Below are 12,506 nucleotides of genomic sequence, written 5' to 3'. Positions count from 1 at the left end.
AATATTAAGACATGATTCAACATCATGGACATTGCCCGGGAGGGAGGGAGGGAGGGAGGGAGGGAGGCAGGGAGAGGGAGGGTTGTACACAGCTCACTGTAGACTCAACCAGTGCACATCTTCACATGCTGTTTTAGTTGAGGGCAGAGAACTAAGAAATATGAAGAAAGGCATCGTAGAAGCCTGGTATTCGAATTGAGTCTGTAGAGCTGACATTTTGGCAGGTAGGGACTTAGAAAGCGGAAAACATCACTGGATGACACACAGATGGGAGAGAGAAGAGTGAGCTACAGAGGAATTTCCACATCGGATCAGAACTGTGCACTAGCAGGGAAATTAGGAGATGGAACCAAGGAGAGAGGAGACTGCATTTGGGGATGACAGGTAGGAGGGTTTGGCTTTGAGTAGATGAGATGACAGGACCCAGAGGACGTCATGGAAAGGAGACCAGTGTCCTGACCAGGTGGACTCAGAGCTGGTGGTTGTTTTTTTTTTTTTTTTTTTTTTGAGAGGAGTAGAAGGTGTTCACAGCTAGACTCATGAGAGAACAATACTGATAATACTGAAATGAAGGGAAAATGCAAATGTCCTCTAGGATATTTGACCTGTCCTAGATGTGCCTAGGCACAAACACTGGTATTTGTTCCCAGTTTTTTGTCTATCATGTCTCTACAGCGACTTCCTCATCAGCTGCCCTTGTTCTTTTCACCTGTTCATTTGAACTGGCCATACTTGGTCCTTGGTCACCTGACTTATTTGGTATTGCCTCTGTCACCAATACCTTCGTTGTCATTAGGAGCACCTCATTCAATTTCTAAACTATTGGGTCGCATTAAGATGACCAGAGGAGTTTTGGGTTTTTTGTTTTTATCCTATGTTGAGTAGCAAATCCCTGGCTGGAAAAGATTGGTGACTTCCATGAATGCATATCACAACCCTTTTTAAAAATCAAATATGGAATCCTACCCAATAGGGATCCTACCCAGTGCGTCCATGATTTAGGAATGTCTCAAGGGGGATGCCAGGACAATCTTTAAATGCATTTTCTTCTTGTTTCGCTTCAGGAGGCAGAAATGGCATGGTAGGAGAGTACATTTGAGTTGTCAACAGTCTCTGCAGTGTCAGGTCAATTACATCAGCACTTGGTCTAGACCAGAGGAAAGGAATGATTGTGCCTCCTGGGAATGTCACAAGGACCTGATAATTATATTTGGCAAAGCTATGAGGAGTGGCTCTCTAATGTCATTGCTAAGAATTACCCTTTAGTAGCATTTCTGGATGCCTGAGTCTTTCAGAGGATGGTACTTCACTTCTGTGCCTTCCTCCCTGCTGGGCCTCTTCCCAGGCAGTCCTACTCTTCCCTCCCTGCCCCTGCTATCTGTATTCTCTTGTCTTTCCTCCAAACCCCATCCCTACTCCTCCCCCCCCCCCCCCCCCCCCCCCCCCCCCGTCCCCCAGCCGGCCTCTCCCATGGTAGAGGCGGAAGGTGTGAGGATACTCAGAGGGCAGCTCCCTCAGCACCGGAGGCAGCCTCAGGACAGATCAGTTGATTTATTTCCCATGCTGCAGTTGCTACCTTTGTCTACCTTTATGTTCATGGGACTCAAGAGTCACGGGAAAGGTGACCAGGAACCTGTGATGGCAAACAGTTCTTTCCCAATTGTGCCATGTGTTATGCTCTTCAACCCAGTTTACTAATCTCTGCCTCAGTTTCTCCATCTGTAAGTGATGTAATACTTATCTACCTCCCTTGGATGTTGTGAAGATTAGTATGTGTTGGTAAAGCACTTCTGAAATAAAGAATGATACCAAGCACTTGACATTACTGTCGTCGTGGATGCACTGCTGTAGAGAGGCCAGGCTGCCTGAGAGTGGAACTAAGCAATAGAGCTGGGCTGACAGGCTCGTGCCACCATGTCTGGCTTAGGCAGGACTAAGGCTAGAACTCAAGACTTCTTAGCCTAATAGACAAGTACTCTACCAACTGAGCTACATCCCCAAGCCCGTGGTTATTTTCTTTATGAAAAATTTCAAGAGTGCATTTCTTTAAATAGTCCTCTGGTGCATTTATCGTGAGGTTCAATTTGTAGAAACACAGCTGCTGACTCTCCATTACCCAGTACAATTACAGGCTTACAATCTGGTTATTACCTAACAGCGTAGTCTATCGTCATTAGATAGAAAACGGTTGTGTGGCACTGGAGATCAAACCCGGGGGCTCACACATGCTAGACAAGTGCTCTACCACTGACTGACACCACAGTCCTAGATGAAACTGTCTGTGCCCACACTATCCAAATGTCCAGCTGTGAGTGAAAGTTCCTCACTGTCAGCATCACTCTGAATGGACATGATGGTATTCCTGTCACATGAGATTCAGACCTCTATTTCTGCTTGGAAAACGTCTTAAATACATCAGTTTGGGGTGGTGAGGGGGTAACCTTGTATATTATCAAGACAGTGGTGGGAGTTCTCCAGCCATAAGCCTGAAATACATTTTTAAATTGCTAAGATATTTTATTAAGTTCTGGTCTGAGTTTCTTCTTCTGTAGGTTTGCTGGGGGTGGGGTGGGGTTTCAAATCCTGTTACTTTAAAGGACAATTCAGTTTCATTATATATATGTATGTATATATATATATATAAAATGAAATATATATAATATATATAATGATATATATAATATATAATATAATAATATATATAATGAGATATATATATATATATATATATATATATATATATATATATATATATCCTGGTATGGTGGCTCACACCTTTGTAATCCTAACTTTGGAGAGGCAGAGACAGAGAGTGAGTTCAAGGTTGTCTCTAACTATATAGCAAGATGAGGCCAGCTGGGGCTATTTAAGGCCCCAACCCCCCTATACCCTCAAAACACCCAAACCAAGATTCTTATTATAGTGGAAATAGGAACTGTGAGTTAGCAGCAGAAGATAAGTTTTCAGTACCTTTTCTGTCCCATTTTCTAGTTCAAGAATTATAACATAAAAGAAGGAAAGTAGGCCGGTGCTCTGCTGGGAAGGCCAAGGGGAACCTGAGTTTCTGGGAGGGCACAGAGCTGGAACTCAGAGCCTTCCTTGTGTATGTTAGACCTACACTTTGCCATTAAGTTACAGCCTCCAGTCTCTGGACCTAGATTCTTTTTCACCAGTCCAGAGAGTTTTGTTGTTTATTTTTTGTTGTTTTTGTTATTTGAATGTGCTGCTATTAGAAGTTCTGAGGGATCGGGGGCCAGCTTCTCTAGTCATTCAGCCACTGTAACACTGGGAGTAGATCTGCGCTCCTGTGGTTTCCTGAATCTCAGCCTAAAGGTGTTGGAGCTATCCAGAGGATGTTACTCTCAGGGCAGACGTACAAGAAGCCATGCACAGCTGCAGACGAGGCCATATTCTGTATTATATTCGCTGTTCTCAGCCTATGCAATTGACATGGCTGAGCCCAAAGTCAAGAGAGGGAAGTAGCGTTCTCAGAAGGTGGGGGGTAGCTAGACACCAAGGAGTTGAGATTGTGTTATAAATCAAGAAACAGAAAATCTAGCTGGGAACTGCATTTCCCAACCCCCCCCCCCCCACCTCGACTGAAACATCTCTTTCCTCTGTCTTCCCTTTTCATTTTTTAGGGAGAGAGAATTGAAAATTGTTATAACAATAAATTTAATTTCATCGGATTGTTAGTTTAAGTGAATGGTACAGAAACCCTTTACTGATAATGGGATTATAGCCAGAAACACTCATGGGAAGTAGAAACTCTCACTAGTTTACAGTCCCCTGGGTGCAGTGTCACTGTCCAGCATCGATAGCCTGGTCAAAATTCAAAACTTTATTTAACTATAGAATGATAGTCAACTTTGCACCATAACAAAGTAAAAGCATCAGTAATTGGAGGCTGGTGAAATGGTTCAATGGTTAAGAACATGGACTGCTCTCCCAGGGGACCCTTTGTCAGTTCTCAGTGCCTGTGTGGTGGTGTACCCTGTAACACCTGTGAATTACAGGTGTTGCCTCTGTTACTCTACCCTCTCTGGCCTTCTCAGGTCACACTGATATATCACTCCTCACATCCCAAACATATGCAAAGACATAGTTTTAAAAATAAATTACAAATAATAAATTATAAATAAAAAATACTATAACTCCCCCAGGAGTTGAAGTATTAAAAGTCATGCATTGTTTTTATATCTAGAAAAGTACCTGCCACGTAATAAACTGTTAACTTCAGCATGTGTTTCCCAAGGTATATGGTTTCTATACGGAGATACAAGGATTTGAACCTCAGGGTTTTGGCTCTGGATCTCATGCTTTTAAAAATCCTAATACACAGCATTCCTATTTGGGGTCTCAGTTCCAATCTTTAGCTTTGCAAAGAACATCTCCTGGATATTAGGTAATCACCTATAAATTCCCACTCATGATTGCTATAGTATTATGTAAGATAAATGTATGGAACTGCCCTGCAGAGTGTAAAACCAGTCTCCTCACTCAGAAACATAGTTGGGGCCCCTAGAGTGCCCCAGCCTCTCTGCACCTCTTATCACCTATGCTGCTGAAAAGTTAAAGTTCTTCAAGGTCAATTGAACACCAAAACATACTTCTGGAACCTGGGCTCTGGTCTCACTCTTGTTGGCAGCTCATTTTGTGACTGTGAGCAGGAAACAGACACTGTGTGGATATCAAGGTCCTTAATTGTAAAACAAGAATAAGAGAAGAGGATGTCTGAATCTCATCCCTGTACTCTTGATTGGCTCAATTCTGAAGTTAAATTAGTCTTTTAAGTTTAGTGCATACAACCCCAAATTTCAATTTAGTATTCTTCTGAAAAGATAATGTTTATATAAATGGAATTCAAATACTGCATCAAAGTGACCCAGTCCCTAGGTTGAAAGCACCATTTGTGAATGTTGCTGATATTGGGATAATGGTTGTTCTTAAACTATATCACAAACTAAATATTCAATAAAAGAATTTATATAAAATGGGAACAAAGGAGTTGTTGCTTCCCAGGATGCAATCTTCTCAATGAAATTTGAAGGACTACTCTTTTTGTTTTAGAGGCCTGATTCTATAGATTTCTAGAGCCCTTCTATTTACAAACTTACGTCTCAGGCAATGATAGTCCAAGAATGTGTAGTTTTTTGTATCTTTAGATAAACTCTTGAGGGCTAGGGAGATGATTCAGTAAGTAAAGTGTTTGCTACAAAAGCAGGAGGAACTGAGTTTACATCTCCAACATCCGCATAAAAAAGCCGGGCGTGGCAGCACACACTTGTAACGTCACTTGTATCCGTTACTTTTCTATTCTATGCTAAAACACCATGAACAGGCAGCATAAAAGAGTTTAATTTGGGCTTATGATTCCAGAGGGTTAGAGTCCACGATGGCAGAGTGGAGAGAACAGGCATGGTAGCTGGAACAGACACTGATGTCTCACAGCTTGGGTCACAAACAGGAAGCAGAGAAAACAAACTGGAAATGGTACATGTCTTCAAGCTCTCAAAGCCTGCCTTCAACAAAGCCACACGCCTTAAGACTCACCAAACAGCATCATTCATTAGTGACCAAGCATTCAAATGTCCAAGGCTATGTGTGTGGTGGGAAGGTGCATTTCTCATTCAAAGTATCACACTGATGCTAAAGGAGTGGTTGGAGGCAGGTCCCTGGAGCTCACTGGCCAGCCATTCTAGCTAAACGGGTATATACCAGATTTAGTGGGAGTCTCTGTCTCTGTCTCTGTCTCTCTCTTCTCTCTGTGTGTGTCTTTCCCTCTCTTTCTCACACACACACACATATACACTATACATGTACAGACATAAGCACATATTCACACACATAGTTCTCAGTTGACTTTAGTAGATATTTACTATAAAATGAGGGAAAATGTCAGCATTTATGGGACACATTTTATGAGTCATGGACTTGTTCTATATGATTTCACTTAATACCTCAAATGCTCTGCGGTCATATATACTATCACCCATATTTTGTAGATAAGAAAATGAAGCTTGGAGAGAATGAATAATTTGTCCAAAACCATGCATCCAAAGTTCTGGTGATGGGTAGTTCCGATGAATGACAATGAACTATATAGTTTATGTCACTGAACTATAAACTTAAAATGGTTAAGCAAATATCACGCTTCAACGCAATAAAAAAGAAAACAGAAAAAAAAATCACTTACCTAGTGAGGAGTCGGAGCAGATGTACAGCTCAAGCCAGCATGCTTTGTGTGCTGTGTCTGTGGCATGGGGATAAAGCGCTATGACTATTTAGCTCTGTTTATTAACCTGCTTTTAAGAGATCTGCTATGACACAGGAGTCAGAAGCGCAAAGGAGCAGAGTGTCAAGTGAGGTGAAAGGTGTCAGCAGCAGTAAAAAGTGGCAAGCTAAGGACAGTGACCAAGTCAAAAAAAGTGGCCAATTATTCCTGTCTTTCTATCTGTGTTTTCCAGGCATTAATGTGCATGAGAAACCTCTGGACGTATTGTTATAAAAACGGGTTTTGATTCAGTGAGTCAGATTTTGCATTCCTAATGAACTCCTGAGTGATGATGCTGGACCATGGACCAATGGTTGAGTAGCAAGGACTTTGGCAAGAGTAACTTCATCCAAACTAGCTCTCCATGTGTTTCAGACCACTTGAACTACACTAGAATATGGTGGGGGGGGTTTTCAATAAATCAAGTTGTGGGCTTCATCCCAAGTCTGCTGAATCAGGATCTCTGAAGAACACACTGGTGTCAAGAAGTTTAATAAGCTTTCATGCCTCTGAGGTAACATTTAAGAACTGCTGCTAACAGTCCACTACCATGTGCAGACTCCATCACTTCATCAGGCCCCATGATGTCTTTCCAAACCCTCTATGCACCTGGCATGAGAAAAATGGATGGGCTGTGGTGGCGCACGCCTTTAATCCCAGCACTTGGGAGGCAGAGGCAGGCGGATTTCTGAGTTCGAGGCCAGCCTGGTCTACAGAGTGAGTTCCGGGATGGCCAGGACTATACAGAGAAACCCTGTCTTGAAAAACCAAAACCAAAATCAAAACCGAAAAACAGAAACTCCTTCTTCTTCTTCTTCTTCTTCTTCTTCTTCTTCTTCTTCTTCTTCTTCTTCTTCTTCTTCTTCTTCTTCTTCTTCTTCTTCTTCTTCTTCTTCTTCTCTCTTTCTCTCTCTCTCTCTCCTTCCTCCCTTCCCTTTCCCTCCCTCCCTCCCTCCCTCCCTCCCTTCCTCCCTCCCTCTTTCCTTCCTTCCTTCCTTCCTTCCTTCCTTCCTTCCTTCCTTCCTTCCTTCCTTCCTGCTCATTCACCTACTTTAAAATCTTTTGTGGGGGAAGGCTATGATGTGTCGGGCAAACTAACACCCTAGATAGCATCTACCAGGTATGGTCAGATGTAGCGGGACAAAAGTGACACTTAGACCTTCCTTGAGAGGTAAGTAAGGTCTGACATTACTTTTGAAGAAGGGACACAGGGGACAATGGGAAAAAAAGGCCAGCACCCGAGAGTCAGAGAGCAATACCATTAGGATAAAGGAAGGGTCAAAGGAAGCAGTTTACATATGGGGCTGTGTGGGGAGTCTTCCACCTTTACATGTACTCCTACACAAATTAGAAGATCGTTTATGTCTAAAAAAGCTTTGCAGAATAGTTTTCTTGCCATGATGCCTTTGGAGGTTTCTATCTAATTTAGCACACTGAGTTGTGGGGTTTATGTTTATAAGCACAAAGCCATCCAAAGTAAGAGCCACAAGAAGATCCCTGGTGGAGTGATTAAGAAATAGACGGCTTTGGGTTTTAATCCTCCCCTCCTCCTCTGATTCCTCCTCCTCTGATTCCTCCTCCTCTGATTCCTCCTCCTCCTCTGATTCCTCCTCTGATTCCTCACCCTCCTCCTCTGATTCCTCCTCCTCCTCCTCCTCCTCCTCTGATTCCTCCTTCTCCTTCTCCTCCTCTGACTCTTCCTCCTCCTCCCCCTCCTTCTCCTCCTCCTCCTCCTCCTGCTGCTGCTGCTTTTTGTTCTCTGTCGCTAGAGTGTTTTGGACATTATGATACTCTGCCCATGAGTACTTCAGCAATATGTACTTAGCATAAGAACATTATCCCACATGACACAATCCCATTATCACACCTTAACATTAAATCAATAAATCACTTAATATGTGATCTTCATTCAAATTTCTCCAGCTATACTGTTTTTTACTGCTGTGTATCTTCTCAGATGCATTTGGTCATCATCCCCTTCATTTTATATAATCTGGAACAAACCTCTATCTTTGTCACAATGACATGGTTTTCTTTTCCAGTGCAGGTTTTGTAAAGCACTCCACATTCTGGATCTGTTCGATCACATCCTCATTATTAGATTTGGGTCAAAATTCTTTGGCAAGAGGACCACACAGATAAATGTCATGTCCTTCTCACTGCATCAGAGCAAGAGGCGTATATTGGCAGACTGTCCCACCACTGGTAATGTTAAATTGATCACCCTGTGAAGGTGATGTCTGCCAGACCAATTGAAGAATTATATTCTTTCATTCATGGCTAATGTTATCTGTTGGATGATAATTTAAGACTCTGAATATCTTGTCTCCTTATAACCTTTTACTTAATAGGTTTTAGCTTCTTAAAGGTTGGTTCTCTTTTTAAATGATATTTTATCAATTCACAGTGTATTTATCAAATACACTGAGTTTCACACTGTGTTTTTTTTATCATAGTCACTTCCCTTCCCCAAATCCTCCCCTATCCACTCTTATCTCCCTACCTTCAACTATGAGGTTTTTCTTTTCTTTTCTTTTATCTTCTCATTGAAAGCTGTTTGTGTGAGCCAACTATTCTTGGGAGTGAGGCTTGCCCTGGAGTATGGTCAACCTCCTGGGTGGGGTCATGGAAGAAAACTGACTCTCTCTCTCCCAGAAGCTCTCAAATAGCTCCTCAACTAGAGATGGACATGTGCCCACTTCTGCAGCTCCATGAGGGATTTTATCCAGCTTGAGCTTGTGCAGCTCTTGTGCATGTTGTCACAATGTATTTTAACTAAATCAGTTATTTCACTGAGGATTTCAAAATGATCATTGAATCTACAGTGACCGTTTTACAGCATTCATGTAGAATAGAGCTGTGCTGGATTTGATAAACCTTGTACCATTGACTACAAGAAACAAAAAAAATCCTCCCTCTCACCCTCTCCCTCTCCCCTCCTCCCCTTCCCCTCTCCTCCTCCCCTGCTCTCCTCTTCTCTGTCACTCCCATTTTTCTTAACAAAAGAGACTCATGTAGCTGAAGCTAGCCTCAAACTCACTATGTAGCTAAACATGACCTTGAACTCTCCATTTCTTGTCTTTATCTCACAAATGCTGGCGTTATAGGCATATGCCGCCATGCCTGGCTTGCTTCATGTTTCTTTGCTGGAGGTGAGGAGCACCTAGGTAGATTCCTTCTGCTCTACACTATACTAAGAAATGCCCACTTGAGAGAAGACTCTCAATTACCTTCTCCTAAGCATCTTGCCCAGGCTGCTTCTCTGGGCATTACTGACTATCCCTGAGTGCTGCTGGGGAGTCATATACTTTCTCACCCATTATCATCAATGGCCATGGTACTGTCTGCCCACTTTTCAAATCTGACAGCATTTCTCTGTAGCAGAGATTGGGGCAGCAATCTGGGTGGAAGGGGTGTGTGTGTGTGTGTGCCAGGATATTTGTCTTGATATGGTATCTGTTATATAAAACACATCTTATAGATAAGTTTTAAAAAGTAACATCTTATATAAGATGGAGGAATTCCATTGCTCACACTGAAGACACTGATGAAGGCTGAGGTAGGGAGGATGAGAGCCGATGGAGAATGGAGTGGGGTTAAAACTTCCCCATATTCTACTTCTCCCACCCACAACCTTTATCCCCACTCTTCTCTCTTCAGAAAGCACCGGAGCCAGAATTCAGAAATATCCCTGGCATCTAAACACCCTGTCTGTAAGACAGACTGTGTGAGCCCCCAGTATCCTTCCTACTTCTATGAGGAAGAACGTGTCCATATGCACTTTGAATTTCACTGTTTTCCCCTTAAGAATCTTACTGTATGTCCAACTCCCCTCTCAACAAATCCTTGCCATCACCGTCTGAATATTTTAGTTCTTCCTCTGCCCACAAACACCTCCTGCTTGCTTTCTTCCCTTCACAGTCAAACTGTCTACATGTTCTTTCTCCACTTCCTATTTCTTATTCAGGTTACACTGGACTCCAATCTAGAGTCATACCATGTTATCCACTGGTTCTTGCTGTTATCCCTGGTGACTTCAAGTGATGGCGTCATTTGGAAACTATTCGGTTTTCACATTTGCTTCATCTCTCAGCAGCGGTTGACCAGTTGGCCACATCCTACTTCTTGGCACACATTTGTTCCTTGGTCACCATGACACTGTTCTTTTCTGATTCTTCAAATTTTCTGACAGTGCCTATACAGTTCCCTCAGCTTGAGTTTCTCAGGAGTAGCACAGACCCTCTCGTTTTATAGCAAACTATTATAGTCATCTTCATGACTCATTTATACATGCCCAGTGCAAATCTCTCTTGCCTGAAGAGATTTAGCTAATGGCCAAAGAGATCTCTCTAATGGCCACTTGAATTTTTCATCAATGATCCCCTAAACTCAATGTACGTCTAGGAGTGAACCCACATCCCCTCTCCAAGCCTGCTTTTTCTGCAGGGTCTGCTGTTTTATAAATACCACTGAGCCATCGCTTGACACCTCCTTTCCTTCTCCTCCTACATCTCGTCTGTCACTAGATTCTATTGCTTTTAATCTGTCATATCTGTTTAGTTCATCTATTCATGCCATCTTTGCAACTCCAAGCTACTGTCTCCACTCACCTGGGCCAGTTACGATGGAGGTAACCATCCTCCTCCTTTCCCCTCCTCTGTCCTCCCCTTGCCTCTCATCTCTTCTCTCCTCCCCTCCTCTCTTCTCTTCTTCTCTCTCATATGTGTGTTAAGGCTTCATTATGCAATCCAAGCTGCCCTAATCACTATATAGCCCAGGATGGCCTTCGTGATCCTCTTGTCTTATTCTCCCATATACTAGAATTACAGGCATAAGCCATCAGTCCCAGATGACTGCTTAGAATCTTAAAAGCAAGCCTAACCTTTGTATTCTCACTTAGGTCTGTAGGGTCTGCCACTTGCTCTTTGGAGTCCCCAGCTTCTTTGTGCTGTTCACTATCTAGACTTTGGGGTGCAGCTGCCTTTTGTTCCTTCTTTGAAGTTATCAGATAAATTCATGTGTATTTACTGTCTATGCCATGATGTATACACGTGTTGTGAAATGGTCAAATCTAGCTAATTAATATATAAACTAGCATAAGGTTGCTATTTGGGGGACAAGAACATTTCACATCACCTTCTTTGCATTTTTGTCAAGAATACAATACAGTGATGTACCTTAGGCACTGACCAGTGTTACCTCCAGCACCACACACACACACACACACACACATTCACACACTCACACACACACAGGGTGGGGGTGGGGTGGGATCATTAACTATAGCCACCATAGTGTGTGACAGACCTCTTGAGTTTATTCTTCCTTTCTAACTATAATTATATCTCTGTTGACCAACATGCCCCACTCATGAGTCATCCCAGTCTCTATAAAGATCATCCTCCTTGCCACTTCTATGAGCTCAACATTTTTTGACTTCACATATGCCATGAGACAGTACATCCGTTTTCCTCTGTCTCTTGAATTTGCCAGTCTAGACTCCCGTCATTTCCACATTTTGGATTTCCCCATAGAATGATCTCTCTTCCTCGCCTCCCTCTAACTCTATGTTAATCTCCCAGTCTCAGTCTAAATGTCACTCTGGGGAAGGTTTCTGTCACACCTCCAACTCTTGGTACCTCAGGGGTCTGTTTGAGGTTTGACTCCTCCGGAGGCTGCAGGACAGGGACTGCGTGTGTCTTGTCCACCTCTGAGTCTTCCCTGCCTCACAAGACTGCCTGACACATCACGGGCCAACTCTAATGATGAATGCAGCGACTGTCACCATGCTCCCTGCCCTGACCCTGCACTCATCATTGTTGAAGTCACCACTGCCAAAGTTGCTCTGTATCCTATCACTGTTTTTCTGTGCGGAGAGGAATAGTCCAGGATGTGCGGTTTCACCTTTGCATCTCTCTTAATTGAGAATCCAGGCTGTTAAGTCCAGCTGTACTGACCTTGCTGCCCGCTCCCCCAGTCATTAGATTTTAGGTAGTCATTTTCAACTGGGAGCAAAGAAGAAATTTAAATCTTCTGATTTAATTCATGCTCACATGTGCAATACAAGATGAGGTTTATATATTCATGTATGTGCAAGTGCACATGTACATGTATGAGCACAGAGCTCAGTTGTAACACCCAAGTATGCATGCATGCATGCATACATGCATGCGCACTTTTCTCAGACGCAATCTGATATATACTCATTCCTTACATATGTACATACAGAGTA

This window comes from Arvicanthis niloticus, chromosome 5 (assembly GCF_011762505.2).
Source record: "Arvicanthis niloticus isolate mArvNil1 chromosome 5, mArvNil1.pat.X, whole genome shotgun sequence".
NCBI lineage: Eukaryota > Metazoa > Chordata > Mammalia > Rodentia > Muridae > Arvicanthis > Arvicanthis niloticus.
The sequence above is the reverse complement of the archived record's forward strand: the minus strand, read 5'-3'. Positions refer to the sequence as shown.